The 17,629-nt window shown below is 36.7% G+C and overlaps 1 protein-coding gene across 3 annotated transcripts in view; it reads left to right on the plus strand.

Annotated features, from left to right (window-relative positions):
* The window catches only part of STK38L (serine/threonine kinase 38 like), a 120,339-nt gene that overhangs the window by 48,010 nt on the left and 54,700 nt on the right, over nucleotides 1-17,629 (plus strand). Inside the window, exon 1 of one of the 3 annotated variants that reach the window (XM_064377370.1) lies at nucleotides 8,725-8,743. The exons of the other annotated variants lie outside the window; for them this stretch is intronic. The gene's annotated coding sequence lies outside the window, so the exon portion shown is untranslated. Of the gene's footprint in view, nucleotides 1-8,724; nucleotides 8,744-17,629 lie in introns of those variants that run through there. 3 annotated transcript variants of the gene reach the window in all.

Consider the following 17,629-nt stretch of genomic DNA (forward strand, 5'->3'; position numbering starts at 1 on the left):
TAGAATTTTTAAAAAGCAAAATAGAAGTGAAGGGTTTCTTTTCTTTTTTTTTCTGTCATGTATTAACTACACTGTTTGCCTTAACCAACATATTTAGCCTTTTGTGTATACCAGGCCTTTTGTAAACTTTCTCTTCCAGACATAAATTCAGAAATCCCTTTTGTAGCCCTTAATGATTTTCTTAAGTTCAGCTCATTGTGGGTATTTTACTTCCTGATACCATCCTGTGTTTCTTTTATAGGCATCCATGTTATTTGTTCCTCCTTTCTTTTTCTGTGTCTTTGAAAATCTGAGTTCATTGAAGAGCTCTTTGTGTAGCCAGTCTTTTCAGAATCTTCCCATTTTATGTCATTAATATCCTTTGTAGTTTATAGCCAGAACTCTGTTTCTTAGACCAAGTTTTAATCTTTTTCTTGTGACTAAAAGAAAGAGGATAGGAGCAGTACTGTTTGGTTATGCAAGTCCTCCTGCCATGTTTTTCTGACTTATTCTCTTTCCTTCATCTTTTCTTTCCTGATTTTTTTTGTGATATAACTTTAGGAATTATTCTAAAGCTCACAAGTTTCAGTCTGGTATTTTATCAGATCATGTCTAGATAATGGAACATTTCCCTTGTTACTCTTTTAAATTCATTTTCAATTTATAATTTCCAGCAGAACTTAAAATGACACTGTTTTCAGGGTAATAATCATGTTTACCTTCCTTTGTATTTTTCTCCTAACACCTGGTAAAATGTAGGTATTTAATCTAAGAGAGCTTTTAGTGAAGGGGAGCCTAATCAGTGTGAATTCTTATGGGCATAATGCAGGAGTAATACAAAGTCCTTACTGTCTTTGCAGAGTGTTACATGTTCTGGCCCCTGTCACCTCTCTGAACTCTTTCTCCCCACCCCCTCTTCTCTGTCTGTGCCTGTGCCATACTGAACTCCTTGCTGTTTCTTACTGGCATAGCCCTGCTTCAGGGCCTTTGCACTTACCATACACGCTGTGTAGTACCCTCCTCCCTCTAGATTTCTAAATCATTCTTTTTCACCTCATTCAAACCTTCTTCTCAATGAAACCTCTTTTGATGACCTTATTTAAAATTTTAATGCCTCTCCCAGCCCCTGTACTTTTATCTACACCCTCGCCCCACTAGAATATAAGATCCATAGGGCTGGTATTTTGTGTCACTTGTATTTTTATGTGGTGCCAGGAACAGTATCTGGCACATAGTGGATGCTCAGTAAATATTTGTTGAATTAATTAATCAAAGCTAGTTTAACTAGACTTCTGTGCTTGAGAGCTTCCTAAAACAGATGACTCATCTTTCTTTTTTGAGTCTCAGGCAGGATTTACTTTTCTTTTCTCTGAACATTTTGTAATTTTTGTTCCCTAATTGTGTCCCATGTTTCCATTCCCAGCTATTGTAACAAACTTGAAAATTCCATGGTAAATTGATCTCCGGTTTCCGAATACTTCCATTTATCATCTGATTTCTTCCCAGTGGTCACATTCATTTTCCAGAATATTTCTTTTCTCATTTGAGAGGTGGAACGGTTAGCAAGGCATTTATCAGAGGCATTGATTTTAGCTGTGGGAGAATTCTAGCAGATATCCCAAAAGTTGAAGTCCCCATCACAGCTTATTTGCATAAGTCTCTAGAATACCAGCAATTTTTATGCTTCTACTTTCCTTGCTTTTGCTCTATTCTAGTGTGGAGACCCATTTAATCAAATCTCAGTGATGCTTAATGGCATCATATTAACTTATTTGAAAATTGTTGGTTTTCTTTCTTCATTTAATACCCCTATTCTGGGCATGAGTTTCCAGAGACCTGAGATCACATTGTTGCTAACACCGTTCTCATGTTTTTCTGCAACAAATAATTTACTCAAGTGTTCCCATTATTTTCAGGTGTTTTGTTTTTTTTCCCCCCAGAGCATGCCCAGCCAGCTTCTTTCATTGTTACAATAGTATCTGAACTTTTTCTATCTCTTCTTCCATTTTCAACTTAAGGTCTACTTAATCAGTTAATCAAAATTACATAGTGATTAGAAAAAGCTCAAGATCCACCATTTTAACTGTGTGACCTGAAACAAATTAAATTTCTAAGTTCTTCTCTAAACTTTTTTTGTATCTGTAAAATGAGGAGTGGGGAGCAGTAATGCCTGCTTCTTGAGTCATTAATCCTTGTCTTCAGAATTGATATGAAGATGATGATGATGATAAACTTTAATGTAGGGTTTACTATTTCCCAGATATTGTTTTAAAAGCTTTACATATTATTAACTAATACAGTACATTTGGTATACAGTTCTCTTTGTTAGCATATGCATGGAATGTGGAAGCAGTCAGTAAATGTTAGATTTTAGCAGCAGCAGCAGATCTCTGACTAAATATTCTTTTCTTAGTTTTTGCAAGACGTACTTCCTCACCAGTAAAGAGTCCATTTCAGATAATTGTATGCTAAGGTATGAACCAGACATTTGTGTACCATGTATCCCATTTTTGACACTATTCATTTTCTATAAGAAACCACAGAAATCTCACAATAGTCCCTTCTCTTAAAAAATTATATTTTAGGATTAGAGCCCAGACAATAATAATGCCTTTATTGAGAATCCAGCCATTATGCACTGAAACTGTGTGTAATACAAATTATGTCTTTAAAGTAAAATTTCAACTTTAAAAAATAGAAATTTTGTTGAAAATTAGTTTTTATAATTTACATTTGGTAAATTTCATATATCTTCACCAATTCAATATAAAATGTATAAATCAAAATACCTCTTGAGAAAGCACTATAGAAATTTTGTGCTAGGTATTGAGGTTAAACATCCTAAAACATTACATTTTCCATGGCAGAAAACTAATACAATCATTGAGTAGTCAATTTCTGAAGTGTTTCTTAATTTTAGAATAATATGGGTAAACAGCCAGGTGCAGTGGCTCACGCTTGTAATCCCAGTGTCTCAGGAGGCTGAGATGGGAGGATCACTCAAGCCAGGAGTTTAAGGCTGCAGTGAGCTATCATGGCACCACTGCACTTCAGCCTGGGTGATGCAGTAGGACTCTATCTCTAATTTAAAAAAATAAAAAAGAAGGAATAATATGGATAAATGTATTTATGGTTTTTTTTTTTTTTTTTTTTTTTTTTTTTTTTTTCTGAGAGAGAGTCTCACTGTTGCATAGGCTGGAATGCAGTGGTGGGATACCAGCTCACTGCAACTTCTGCCTCTCGGGTTCAGCCTCCTGAGTAGCTGGGATTACAGGCGTGCACCACCATGGCGGGCTAATTTTTGTATTTTAAGTAGAGATGAGGTTTCACCATGATGGCCAGACTGGTCTTGAACTCCTGACCTCAGGTGATCTGCCCTCCTTGGCCTTCCGAAGTGCTGGGATTGATTACAGGCATGAGTCACTGTGCCTGGCCAAGACTCTGTTTTGAAAGAACACTTTGTGTCTCTCTCATCTTGCATTTAGAAAAGTTAGAAAGTAAAGGATAATGTATTTAGAAAGTCTTTTGAAGACTCTGAAGAAGTTCATAAATATGGGCACTACAACTATGCATATGAAAATATTTCTTATCTGTTGGCAGTTACCACCTCTTATAGTAGCATGGAATCTCTTGAGTTAAACCAAGGCTGAGTGAGATTTGGTGATTAATGCAGTGTCATTTTATGAATAAGCAGGACTCTACTCAGGTCTTTTATTTTATTATACTTCTCTTTGACATTCACCCCAGTCACAGAACTCTTTCAAAGGACTGTGTGCCTGTTCTCATGGAGATTCAAAGGTGTTAGAGTCCTTTTTTTCTTATCTCCTTGGAAGATACTTTGAGAACCCCAGTGATGAATCCCAAGAAGTCTGTCTCCATTATCCCTGGTATAGGGCACCTCATCACTCCAGTATTATCCCTAAAGGGCCTTCATAATAAGGTGCTTAAAGAGTCCCCTATTATATCCTTTAGGATGGTGCTTGACTTGTCCAAATTGCTATGTACATGTTAAAGAGAGGCTGAAGTTGTTCATTTCTCACTGGATCAGTCAACAAGATTTGAGCACTTTCTGTGTGCTCTGCATCATGCTGAGTACTTTGGGTGACAGAATAAGGTGTGGCTCCTGCCTTCAAGGAGTATGAAATTTAGTAGAAGATGATGACATACATGACTGTAAATCTTTCTACATGAGAGTGCTTAATTGTGAGATTCATAATAAGTGCAAGACATGTTCTGAAAAAGCGAAACGTAACTGAGTTTGAAGAAATTGTGAAAAGTTAAGCAGAGGAGGAATAATTCACCGGGTTCTTTACATACAAGTAAAGGGGAAAGGAAGGACCATTTTTAAGTTTTGATATTCCAAGGATTAATGGTGAGGTTGATTATAGTATGTCTTCTTGTTGATGAGGGAGGAGACTGGTGAATAGTGGAAAATAAAGTTAAATAGCTAGGGTTGGGCCAAATTATGGGTTTTAATAAAAATCAGGCATAGAAATTTAGATTAGGGTGGCAGAAAAAGGAAGGCTTTAAAAGTTTTTGAACCAATGAATGACATCATACAAGTTCTATATAAAGAGCAGTGGTTTCAGGATTGGAGAGAATATCATCAGGAAGACCCACTTAAATGCTGGTAAATAATGTTACTAACAGTACCATAAGGGCCTGGACTGATGTGCTGATGGAAGTGAGAATGAAGAATAAGGTGGAATGAAGTCTTTGACAAGAGTTTTTTAATGAACCTGAAACAGGAAAGGGAGAGATTAATTAAGCCTGCTTCCCAAACTTTCTGACTGGAAGAAAGGTCCATGCTATGGACAGCAATGGGGTTGCTAGAAGATTAGCTGTAGGGGAAAAGTTATGTATTTACCTTTGGGCATAATTAAACCCAATTGACCCTCCATATTCATGGGTTCTGCATGCACTGATTCAAACAACTGTGGGAAAAAAATTGTCAGAAAAAATAATACATCAATAAAAAAATGAGGTAAAAACATGATATACCAACTATATAGCATTTATTATTAAGTATTACAAGTAATCTAGAGGTGATTTAAAGTATATAGGAGGATATTTGTAGGTTATATGCAAATACTACACTGTATTATATCAGTAACTTAAGCATCCATGGATTTTGGTATCCAAGAGGGATCCTGGAACCAATTCTCCATGCATTTTGAAGAACGACTGTATGAGTTATCTGTAAAATGTTTCAGTTGAAATGTTTAGAAAGCAGCTAGAAATATAAGACTGGCTGTTGGATGAAAAAACAAAGGACTAGGAAATTTAGGTGTGCTAGTCTTTTTGGGTATTGCTTAAAGCCATGGGAAAGGAGCTCTCTGTGAGTTCCAGGACAGAGATGCAAGGACTGGCATGCACAGCTTCTAATAGAGAAATCTGAGGAGTTCTTAGTATGCATGTTGACTGAAATTACTTTAGAAGTAATTTTTCTCCTGGTGATAAAAGGCATGTAAGGCTATTTTAGGAAATTGAAAAATGGAAAAAGGTATGAAGAAAAAAAAAAGATAATCATTAATAGCACTTTAGTAACAAGATTTGACTAAAGATACGACTTGCCTTCTGCTTGTTTTCTTGCGCACATAAAGGGATAGGAAATGTGTATGTGTTTATGTGAGTGTATAGGATCATGCACTATATATAGCTTGCTTTTTTTCATCATGATAATTTTCCCATGTCATGAATTACTGCTTGCAAGTGCGGTTCTTAAAGGGCTGCATTGTTATTTATTATTTGGATTTATCATTATTTAATTGGCGCTATATTGAGCATTTAGATTGCTTCCAAAATTTTTTGCTTTTTTAAATATGTTATAATAAACTTCTGTGAAACACATACCCTTCACCACATACCCTTCACCTGCTACTTAGATATGACTTCTGTAAGCAGAGACCTCTGTGTCCCCAGTACCTAGAAGGTTACCTGGACATAGGAGTTGCTTAATTAAAAAAAATATATATTGATTGAATGAAAGAAGACTTTCTCTTCTTTATTCCTCTTTTTTTATTCTGATTCCCTGTGTATCCAGGGGCCTCTTATTTGGCTTCTTATATCAGTTTGGCTGTAATGAAAGTATTGGCTTTGTATGACCATAAACAGGGGCATTCCTATTTCTGTCACAGTTACATTTGTTATTCTGTATTAATGCATCTATATCCTGATTTCTGTTGAAGCTTTGTTAATGTTGTTTGCTTCTAAGCAATGTAGCTACCTGTTGATGCTGATAAAAATACATTTCTGAACCTATAAGACTGAGGATTAGGCCTAGGTTGTGGTAAATTGGCATGAATGCTACCCTGTCGAGAGCCCTCTGAAGAGAAAAGTCTGCTACCTTTCACCAGGTAGAAACTCCTGGCAGTGCCACATTTTCCAGTTTGAATCCTTGGGGTACCCTGAAAAGACAGATGTTTGACTTTTTTCAAATAGTATTTTAACATATTTCAAGATGGAAAGGCATTGTGTCAGACGTTTTTCTTAAGAATATATTTCATTGCCACTCAGAAGTTAGTTTCCAAAAGGAATAAGTGTGTGCAAAGATTATGATAGTGGTGTAGAGAAGTTTTTAAATAAATGTGCATCTTTTCCTATGGTAATAAAAGCACATTATGAAAAATTTTTAGGTCCAGTTCACAGATTACTGGTGCCTGGGTACAAAATTAGATAATTTCTAATTTGATTGGGGGATGTCTAACAGAAAGACTTTTTAACTTAGAGATCCAATTTGAAACATGAATTTCTGTGCTGGAAGCTTCTATCAAACTTTACTTAGGTCAGATCTAAGACCCTCTGTCTGTCAGTCCACCATTACCCTAACAATAGTAGAAATTCTTTCTATTACACCTAGGTCATTTTTTGTTGTTGAATTTTTTTTTTGCCCCAAGGGAAATCATGGAAAAGCTGTATAGGAAACACATTTCCCACATGTTCATACAACACACAGTGATTATCCACTTACTTCCTAAAGAGTTGTATTTGGTTATGGGGTCTGATCCCAGTTGTCCAGGGTTTTTAGGTCAGCTATTGAAGATTAGGATATCTGGGTACCTCTTACTAGAGTATCCATTCCTGTTCTCACTTCATTCTTGAGGGCAATATTCAATCTGGTATGGCCTCTGTGTTATAAAATGTTTCCCAAATTGTGTTTATCTGAAATGCAAATCCTAGAAGCAGCAGCATGGTGTAAATTGCCATGTAAAAAAGATTCCAGAGTCAAGAGCTTGAGAAGTTCTGTTCCTTCCTTCATAGGTTCAGTTGTTTAACCGAGTGGTTTTCAGACATATTTTACTCTTAGAACCTCTTTTTTCCTCAGACTTAAGAAAATGTTTTATAGAACAGGCTTGGACAAATGATACTTTATGTCATTGCTTTGTTTTTTAAATTTTAGTTTGACTCAATTTTAAAGTTTTGGATTTTGTTTCTGTTGCAGGTTTTAAGCTTTTCTTTTAACCTTTATTCTAAAATAAATGTTACTCTCCTAGTTTGAAATCTGTACATTGTTTCAGTAATGAATTCATTGTGTAAGTTTCCCCATCATTCATCTAAAGAGAATACATGTTAAATTATTTTTTAAATTTTGACTTGTGTCACATATGAGAATATAAAGCATATCTGTACAATAAAGGAAAATGAAACATCAAAGTGTCTACCACAGGTTAAGAAGCAGAACTTGGCTGGGCGTGGTGGCTCACACCAGCACTTTGGGAGGCAGAAGTGAGAAGATCACTTGAAGCCAGGAGTTGGAGACCAGCTTGGTCAATAAAGAAAGACCTCACCTCTAACAACAACCACTACAACAAAACATTAGCCAGGCATGGTGGCTCATGCTTATATTCCCATCTACTCGTGCAGCCTCAAACTCCTGGCCTCAAGTGATCCTCCCACCTCAGCCTCATGCTCTAGTGAACATTGTTATGAACTGTCTCCTATTCTACATGTGTGGGAGTATTTTTACAATATATACCTAAGAGTGGGATTGCTTGGTCATTGGGCATGTGCGTGTTCAGCTCTACTGAGTAGCATCAAACTTCTCCAAAGCAGTTTGTACCAATCTATATCCTTACCAGCAGGAATAGTTTTCTTTCTCATTGTTCTTCTTCCTCAACGAATCTAGATATTGATAGCCTTTTAGGTTTTTGCTAAACTAAAATATGAAGTGGTATCTCTTTGGGGTTTTAATTTTTATTTCCCTGATTAGAATTGTATTTGAGCATCTTTTATTAGGTTGATGGGCTATTTATGTTTTCTCTTCTGTGAAATTTGTGGGGTTTTTGCTCATTTTAAATTTTGTTGTTTGTGTTTTTCTTATTGATTTGTAGGAATTCTTAATGCATTTGAGACTCATGTATATTGTTTAGAATAGTACCTGAAAGATAGAAACAACTGTGTAAGAATAGCTTTCATTGTATTACCATTGCATTTAATATTTTGTTTTTATGTGTTACAATTATCTTCTGCTATTTTGTGGCTTATTTTTTATTCCGTGATGCTAATTTTTAACCTAGTATTCTATTTTTTGGAAAATACACAATCTTGAATAGTCTACATGTTCATAACCATGACATATGCATGTTGCATATGTTCTGTGTCATAACCCATAACTTTCAATCTTTTGTTTTGTTTTGTTTTGAGATGGAGTCTCCTCCTGTCGCCCAAGCTGCACTGCAGTGGCGTGATCTTGGCTCACTGCGACCTCTGCCTCCCAAGTTCAAGCGATTCTCCTGCCTCAGCCTCCAAGTAGCTGGGATTACAGGTGCCTGCCACTATGCCTGGCTAATTTTTGTATTTTTTAGTAGAGATGGTGTTTCATCATGTTGGCCAGACTGGTCTCCAACTCTGGACCTCAGGTGATCCGCCCGCCTCGGCCTTCCAAAGTGCTGGGATTACAGGAGTGAGCCACTGAGTCTGGCCCTTCTTTGTTGCCCAGGCTGGTCTCAAACTCCTGGGCTCAAGGGATCCTCCCTCCTTGACCTCCCACATTACTGGGATTCAAGGTGTGAGTGACCATGCCTGGCTTGAATCTTAAACTAAGATTTTAGTTCAGTCATGATGTTATTTGTAATACATAACTTGCTGACCAAACTGTCTATGAGTTACTTCCTTTAGCTTAGTAGAGAGATCCTAATTATTTTTTGGTAGATTTTTCCACATACTGTAAGGGTGACAAAAGGGACATGTTAACAGTGTAATTGTAAAGGTAACAATGATGATAGCAATGATAATGATAATGATAATTTCTTCAAATTGACCCTTATCATGAATCAGGTACTGCCCTAAGTGCATGACATATATTAAGTCACAGCAGTCCTTTTGATCTATGAGAAAACCAAGGTACAGGCAGATGTAGTAACTTGTCTAAGATTACAGAGGCAGCAGGAATGGAATTAGGGATTCAAACTCAGTCAGACTAGTGGCAGAGTTTTAAAAGTAGATTCATAGATATCGTCAACTTGGTATCTGAAGAAATTACTAACTCATTTTTAGTTTTAAAAGAAACATTCATCTAAGACTTTGTTTTTTAAATGTGATGATGAGGGAATGGGAAAATACATTTTCAGTGTGGTTGGTGGGATCTAGTACTTTTAAGGTAGAGCAAAACTTGGAGCTGGAGTTGTCTAATGGAAGTGTACAGTGGATCAGGCTTTCATTATGAAGAGTTTTAGCTCCTCATGAGTGGTTGCTGGCCTCTGAAAGATTTCAGAAAATTCATAGCTTGTAATTGAATCCCCCATATGCCATATGCAAATGTTTGGAGGACAGTTAGTGGAGAATGGTTTTAAATATTCCACAGAGGACTCCAGTTGGCTTTTAAGCTTGGATAGTTACTGTCCAGTTGAGATAGAGCCATTCTAAAAGACTACAGCTATTTGGGAAATAGCTAGCCATATTTGAAATGTGTCTACTCATTAGCTTTATTTTTGTATTTTTTATTTTGAGACGGAGCCTCACTCTGTCACTCAGGATGGAGTGCAGTGGCACGATCTCAGCTCACTGCAACCTCCGTTTCCTGAATTCAAGAAATCTCCTGCCTCAGATTCCCAAGTAGCTGGGACTACAGGTGAATGACACCACGTCTGGCTAATTTTTGTATTTTTAGTAGAGACGGGGTTTCACCATCTCTACTAAAGATGTTTAGACTACTAAAGACTGATCTCAAACTCCTGACCTCAAATGATCCACCTGGCTTGGCCTCTCCAAGTTCTGGGATTACAAAGGCGTGAGTCGCCATACTCATTAGCTTAAGGTTAAAAGTATTTTCCCCCTCTGAATCTTTATTTTGGATTTTAAACACTTTCGTTGGTTCATAAAGCAGTTTTCATTAGGTTGCTATTACTGCTTCAGCTTCTTGGCTATTTTTAGATAGAGTTTTCACTCAGCTGTGATTTGTTTATTTAGCTGTAAGTAAAAAGAAATAATAAATTAAAGTCATTGCATTTATTCTAAAAATTGTAGGGTTAAATGGCTAAGCAAAAAGAATGAGACCTTTTAGCTTCTTGTGCATTCAGTTTTGTGTAGAATTAGCAGTGTTGGAATGACCATGGAAAGATAGTAGTACTGAGGTGATCCACTGTAGGGTATTATGCTGATGACTTAGCTAGGGTGTGTACATTAGTGGAAAAGTTTAAAAACTTTGCCATGGGATTTAAATATTATGCTTTTTTCCTCTATTGATTTCCCCTCAAGGAAGGACTGGGAAAGTAGCTCTTTTCCCGTCTTTATATGGTCATAATAAAGGATTGCAAATTAATTAGCAGCATTCACGGCATCACTCAGATTGAATTCCATATTTGTCTTGGAGGGAAGTCCAGACTTCTGCGGGGTAACTGAATCTGCTTTGTGAAACTGGGTGCAACTTCCGTGTATTCAAGGGTGGGATCATCTTGTCAACAGCCAAATGCCTTACAAGATGTAAGTTACTTAGAAGAAATTATCCCCCCAAATGTGGTTTGTTTTTAATGTTTTTTTTCAAAACCTCACACACAGTGCAGCACAGAAAAGTTGCACCTGCCTGCTACTTGGCAATAGATTCTGTGAGGATTGATCGTAGCCATTGTTTTCTACGTGGGTTGGGGACAGAAAATTGCTCTTTAACCTTTTGCCGGGTCTCTGATAAGTACTGGAAATGTTGGCAGTTAAATGTGGACTGTAAAAGAATCACATAAACAAATACTGGAAAAACAAAAATGGACTCATAGATTAGAAAGCTGAAATGCATGATTTTCTACACTAGCTTCTTTGGGGCCCTGATGGTGTCAGAAGAAACTTACTGGCTTTTTAATTTTTTTTAAGATCCTCATGACCTTTATGCTATGTTGACAAAGCCAGTTTGTTTTTGATATTTTTTTCTTCCTTATTTTGTATGTTTATCTTTTATTCTTTTAAACAAGGGTAGATATTTTCTACTTTGTTGATCCCTGTGAGTGGCTATGATTTATTTTATGGAGAAGGTCCTGTATTGGAGGCAGAATGGGAGGGGTCCTGTATTGGGAGCTGAATGGTGGCTCCATTTCTAAATGTGTGACTCTAGGCAAGGCTTGCCAACTTCCTGAGCCTCAGCTTTTTAATCTTTAACCTAGGGATATTAACACCTGACCACCTACACATGGCTTGGGAGATCAGTATTGCATAGTGTGCAGAGTCCTGGGCTAGTGAGTGTGATAGACTTGTTTTAGTTTTATAACATTTAAAACATATACATCTTCTCTGAGCCCATTTTTTCTATTGCAAAATGGCAGTAGCATTATGTACGACTTCTTAGGGCTAATGTAAGGATCAAAACCAAATGAAATAACATATATAAAGTATTAAGCACATTACCTATGACATAATTAATGTATAGTTAATTATTATGAATTATTTATTTTTATTATTGTCAGTAACATAGAGTGTTAGCAGTTAATAAAGTTCTGGGTATGGAATAGAATGATCAGATTTCTAGGTTTTGATGTTTGGTACTATAGCCTCACTGCTGAGAAAATCTGGAAGTTTAAGGAGGTAATGGTTGAAAGATAGGCAGAATTTTCTAATTTCAGAATGACAGTCATTAACAGCAGGACTTTGTCTAGATAATCTACCTTTCTGTGCATTACTTTTTATCTTTGTTCAAATAAAGGTAATGTGTTTTAAGGAAATGGTATTGCTGTTATTTTATAAAAATTAAAACACAAGTCCATGTGCTTTATGCCCATGTCCCAGCACCAATGACTTACTGGCTGCTTCTCTCTGATGCTTCTGTTAGAAATGCCCTTTTTGGAGCTCAGATAAAAGACACTATGTAATTTGTAAGAAAAAAAAGTGTCCTGTTGGAGTCTACATGTCGGTAATAGTCTAAATCTTAAGTAACCAGGGGTTACCTATCCTCTCCATTGTTTTTAAGAAATGATGATGAGGATCGTCGCTGATACGGTTTTCAAATCTGGGGGTAAAGATTACAGAATAGTGTAAAAATCACCTGAGAAAGAATTCTTTTTGCTTGTGCATTTTATCAAGTCACTACAATCCAGCCAGCAGGGACTTACCATCTGTACTATTTGGCAGTGACCAGAGAAAACAATTTTATGTATTTAATAATTTATCACGTTCATACATAACCCACATTTATTCAGTACCTACTATGTGCTAGGTGCCGTGCTTGAAGCACATAAGCCATTCATGATGAATACATACTGTTGTTTGATGCTGCAGTTTCTATGCTATCTTGAAAGAGAAATATTAGAGTACCTAAAATTTGCATTTCTAAAATCATCACTTTTATACTTTAAAGAAGGAACTTGTTACGTTCTTTAAATTTATTGTACATTAATGAGTACTTACTCATATAACTCACTATGTTTTCTTTTCTCTACTTCCAAACCCAAGAAAGCATTCTAACAGTATCTCAGTTGACCCTGCATGGGTTCAGTCATATCCTGCTAGACCATTTTAGTAGTCTCGTAATTACTGTAAACATCCCTCCCATTCTTACCCCCTTCCTCCATTCCTCAAACGTTGCCAGCAACTACCAAATCTACCTCCTGCTTCAGCAATTAATCTAAAATGTAAATTGGACCACATCATTTCCAGACTTAAAATCTTTTAAGTGGCTTCCTTGTCACTTTTCAAGGTAGCATCCAAATTCCGTGGCATCACATTCATGGTCCTTCTCAATCCGGTTCCTCTTTTCCTGTCCTCCCTCATCTGCCACTTTCTCTCTCCCCACCCTCATACAAAATCATTTACAATTCCTTGCTCTCTCACACTACTAAGGCCTTTTGGTATTTTCAGCTACATCACCCCATCTTTGTACTTACTTTGTGTTGTTCATTTGTTTTTATGTCTGTCTTCCATGATTAGACTGCATCTTTTTTGTGTGTGTCTGTGTTGGTGTTTCATTCTTGTTATGTAAGCTGGAGTGCAATGGCTCGATTTTGGCTCAGTATAACCTCTGCCTCCCAGGTTCAAGCAATTCTCTTGTCTCAGCTTCTTCCCAAGTAGCTGGGATTACAGATGCCTGCTACCATGCCTGGCTAATTTTTTTGTATTTTTAATAGAGATGGGCTTTCACTGTGTTGTCCAGGCTGGTCTTGAACTCCTGACCTCAGGTGATCCACCCGCTTCGGCCTCCCAAAGTGCTGGGACTATAGGCATGAGCCACCACACCAGGCCTGATTAGAGTGCATCTTGGAGGCAGAGATTCTGTGTCACTTAACTTTGAATTCTACCCACATATCATACTACTGGCACATAGTATGCATTCCCTAAATGTTTCTCAAATAAATAAATAAATGAGGGATGAAAGATACTCCCATGTTGTCACAGTGTACCATTATAACATTTGCAGTTCTTACTGTATTATACAATATCTGTAAGCCAGTTTCATAAATCCAATAATCATGATATGGCTAAAAGGGAATGTGGATATCTCATCCATAAACCCAAAACCAAAGAGACTGAATAACTTAAGAGCACACAGCTGACTAGCAGTGCCTCAGGACTAACCTGGCCTGGCTGCCTGATCCCCTTGCCATGGATAGGCCGAACAAATTGAAATGTGTGCGAGACTTAATATAATGATATTTAAATCATTTATTTTAGCTTTGGGATTTTTTTTAAACTTCATTATGGAAAAATTTAAGTATACACATAAGTAAATAAAAAAGTAAACTGTAGCCCCCTGTGTACACATCACCAGCTTAAACAGTTAACAAAACATAACCAATCTTGTTTCATCTATACCCACACCTACTCCTCTCCACATTATTTTGCAGTAAATCCTTGATGTTGTATTATTTCATCTGGAAATATTTTAGTATGTATAGGACATGTTTTTAAACTTCTAAATATGAGTCTCTGTGATATTGTGGGAAGTCATGATAATTGAAATAAAATAATGAAGCCCACTGAAGACAAAAGTGCAGAAATCTGGCAGCCTGTCCCTGTGCTTTCTCCTCCATCTGTGAAGCTATTCCCAGGACCACCACTTCCACTGAGCCCATCTCCTTAAAATTCCTTTTGTTCACATGCCCTGGCGAGAGTTGTGCTTTATTATTTAAATTCTGCAAGGTGGAGGTGCAAGGAAGAAAAGCAATGGTGATTATATGAATGAGAGTAGACACTAGTTAGTAAAAAGCAAGATACTCTATGTATAAGATTAAATAGCTTTAAAAAATGATCCATAAGAAACTTTTAAAATTCCTTCGATTCTTTGTCGTTTCTATTTTATCAAAATTACAGTATGAACTAGTAACTGAAGTTTATTTTATGAATTATTGCAAAATACACAGTTATGGATAAAAATACAAAGAATATTCATGTATCTACTGCATATCTTTACCAAATCTTTTATTTTGCCCTGTTGCCTCAGATTTTCTTTAAGTAACTAAACATTGCAGATAGACTTAAGACGCCTTGGTAATCCTTCCTTTTCCTCTCTCCCAGAAATAACCATTACCAAAGATGTAGATTTATTGTTTTCATGCATGTATAACCTTACGTTGAATAGTGTTTTGCCTTTTATGAAGCATTTTACCTCTTCCGTTTGATCTTCACAACTCTTGAAGTATTTATTTCACTTCTAAATATGTACAAACCAAATTACCCCAATTTCACTTAATACAAAGCTATAAGGTATGAAGTGAATTAGTGTTTCATGATTTACAGTATATCGTCTCATTAGAAATAGAGTCCTGAGGCATGCGTGTGAAAACTTCACACACTGCTTTGTTTCTCTATTTAAAGTACCAGTAATTACCTTTAAAAAGTATAAAGCACTTTGGGAAGCTGAGGTGGTAGCATCTCTTGTCCAGGGGTTCAAGATTTGAGATCAACCTGGACAATAGACTAAAACTTCCTACACACACACACGACTGGAAGTAACCTCAGAGGGTTAGTCTTTAACTTCCTGATTTTAGTGAAACTGCCTTAAAACCAACTCACAGGTAAGTTTTCTGTTCATTTTCAAAGGAAATACTTGAGGAAGAAAGAGCTGTCTATCCTCCCTGAGTAGTGTTTTCTGGAATGACAGATAGGTAAATCATGGAGATGTCTTATCTCATAATTCTTTAAAAATTAAATAACTGTGGAGTTTGTATATAATTTAAAAATTTTAAAGCAGATTTCCACTCCACTCCTGATCAATTTTTCCAGCCATTTGAGCAGTATTTTTTGCTCCTTGGGAGGAGATACAGTGTTCATCCTGTTTATTCAAGTAAAACTAAAAAAAAAAAAAAAAAAAAATTCCCCTCCTTAAAAGAAAAGTCTAGAGCTGGTAAAACTTTCTGACTCAGTAATTTTGGAAAGAATTGCCTCTTTCCACAAATAGATGAGCTTACATGCTAGGTCTTGCAAGTGGACTAGTAAATTTCCATGATGTCAGGAAACTGGGTGGAGTTTTTAAGGATGCAAGTCCAGTGGAAGAGGACTTTTTAGGTCATGTATAAGGTAAGTAGGATCAGGTTCTGGTTTTGAATATCCTATAAGCCATGAAGCATGGGGATTTCCCATTGGGTTAATTTAGTGCTGGGCACAGTTTATCCATATGAACTGGAGTAGCTGCTGCAAGAATAATTAAGACATGCTTGCTTATAGGATCTCTGCCCTTTTATTGGGATGCCATAAGTGTAGCCCAGCCTTGATTTATAAGCCAACTTGACATAATCACTGTTTTTCTTCACGTGGACTTCTGAATAGCTGTCACCAAATTTTGATTACCACCAGGCATTTAGTTAAGCTAGAGCTGAGCTATTCCATCTATTAGTTTTTATTGGGCACTGCAGCCCACACTGATCTTCCCTTCTTCTGGAACCCTGCTTATATCAGAAAGGCCACCCAAGCTAATTGTTTATGTGCTAATTGTTTATATGGGTTAGTCTTAACTTTTTTTTTTTCAACAATTTTATGTGATCTTAGCATGCTCATATTATCTCTCTTACTATTTGGGTCTCTTCCTACTATCATATGGCCTGATACATTGACAAGTGCTAGTGATGTAATTATTTGATTGGCATTACCTAAAGCCAATGGAACTATTAGCTTAATTGGCTTCTTCCAGGTTTGTCTTTATTTGGTCACCCTGAAAGCCTGTGTGTCTTGCAAACACTACCTACTAGGTATGTTGAATATCTTTGTTTTCTATAATCGATAATGGACCCTCTAAGTTTGGATGCAATTTTTTTAAAAGGATTTTAAAAACCTTAACTCTCAATTTGAATACTTGTCTCCTAGCTGGCAGAATTATCTTGGCAAAGTAGCTATAGACAGCCCTGAAACTGAAATCAACTGAGGCTGGATAGTGTAAATCATGCTTTTCCTCTTCTCAAAAGATGATACCAAATCGAAATCTCCCCAGTAATTTAAATTGAACTTTATAAGTAGATTTCTAGAATTCACATGAAAAAGTATAAGAATTTGGAGGATAAAAAAGGAAAAAGAGCCGGGGCCTGCCCAAACAGATGTCAAAATACAGACAGTCCCTGACTATGATTTTTCAGCTTTAGGTTGGGTTTATTGTGATATAAGCCCATCAAGGTGGTCCTTGTGATTTCTGCTGAATGTGCCTCATTTTCAGACCATCATAAAGTTGAAAAATTTTAAGTTGGAGAATGTCTGCTCTGCTGCCACTATTAAATGCACTTCCTACTTAGCAATGTTTTCAATTTAGGATTGGTTTATTGTGATGTAGCCCCACTGAATATTGAGGAACATCTTTTTATTATACAGCTGTGAAAATAAAATGGTTAGCTGTGATAATACATGGATAGATTAAATGAACAGAGTCTCAAAGTAGACTTTCTGGTACAAAAGCTGTATACTTATATTCATGCTTCTAAGTCTTAGTAGACATATTTTTTTCCCTTAGTTTTAAAAAAGTGTTTGCTGGCTGGGCATGGTGGCTCATGACTGTAATCTCAGCACTTTGGGAGGTAGGTGGATCACCTGAGGTCAGGCCTGGCCAGCATGGCAAAACCCTGTCTCTATGAAAAAAATACAAAAATTAGCCAGGCTTGGTGGTGGGCAGCTGTAATCCTAGCTACTGGGGAGGCCGAGACAGGGGGAATTGCTTGAACCTGGGAGGCAGAGGTTGCAGTGAGCCGAGATCATGCCACTGCACTCCAGCCTAGGCAACAGAGTGAGACTCCATCTCAAAAAAAAAAAAAAATTA

Source organism: Aotus nancymaae, unplaced genomic scaffold (assembly GCF_030222135.1).
Source record: "Aotus nancymaae isolate 86718 unplaced genomic scaffold, 86718_ANA_hifiasm-v0.15.2.pri h1tg000016l, whole genome shotgun sequence".
Classification (NCBI taxonomy): domain Eukaryota; kingdom Metazoa; phylum Chordata; class Mammalia; order Primates; family Aotidae; genus Aotus; species Aotus nancymaae.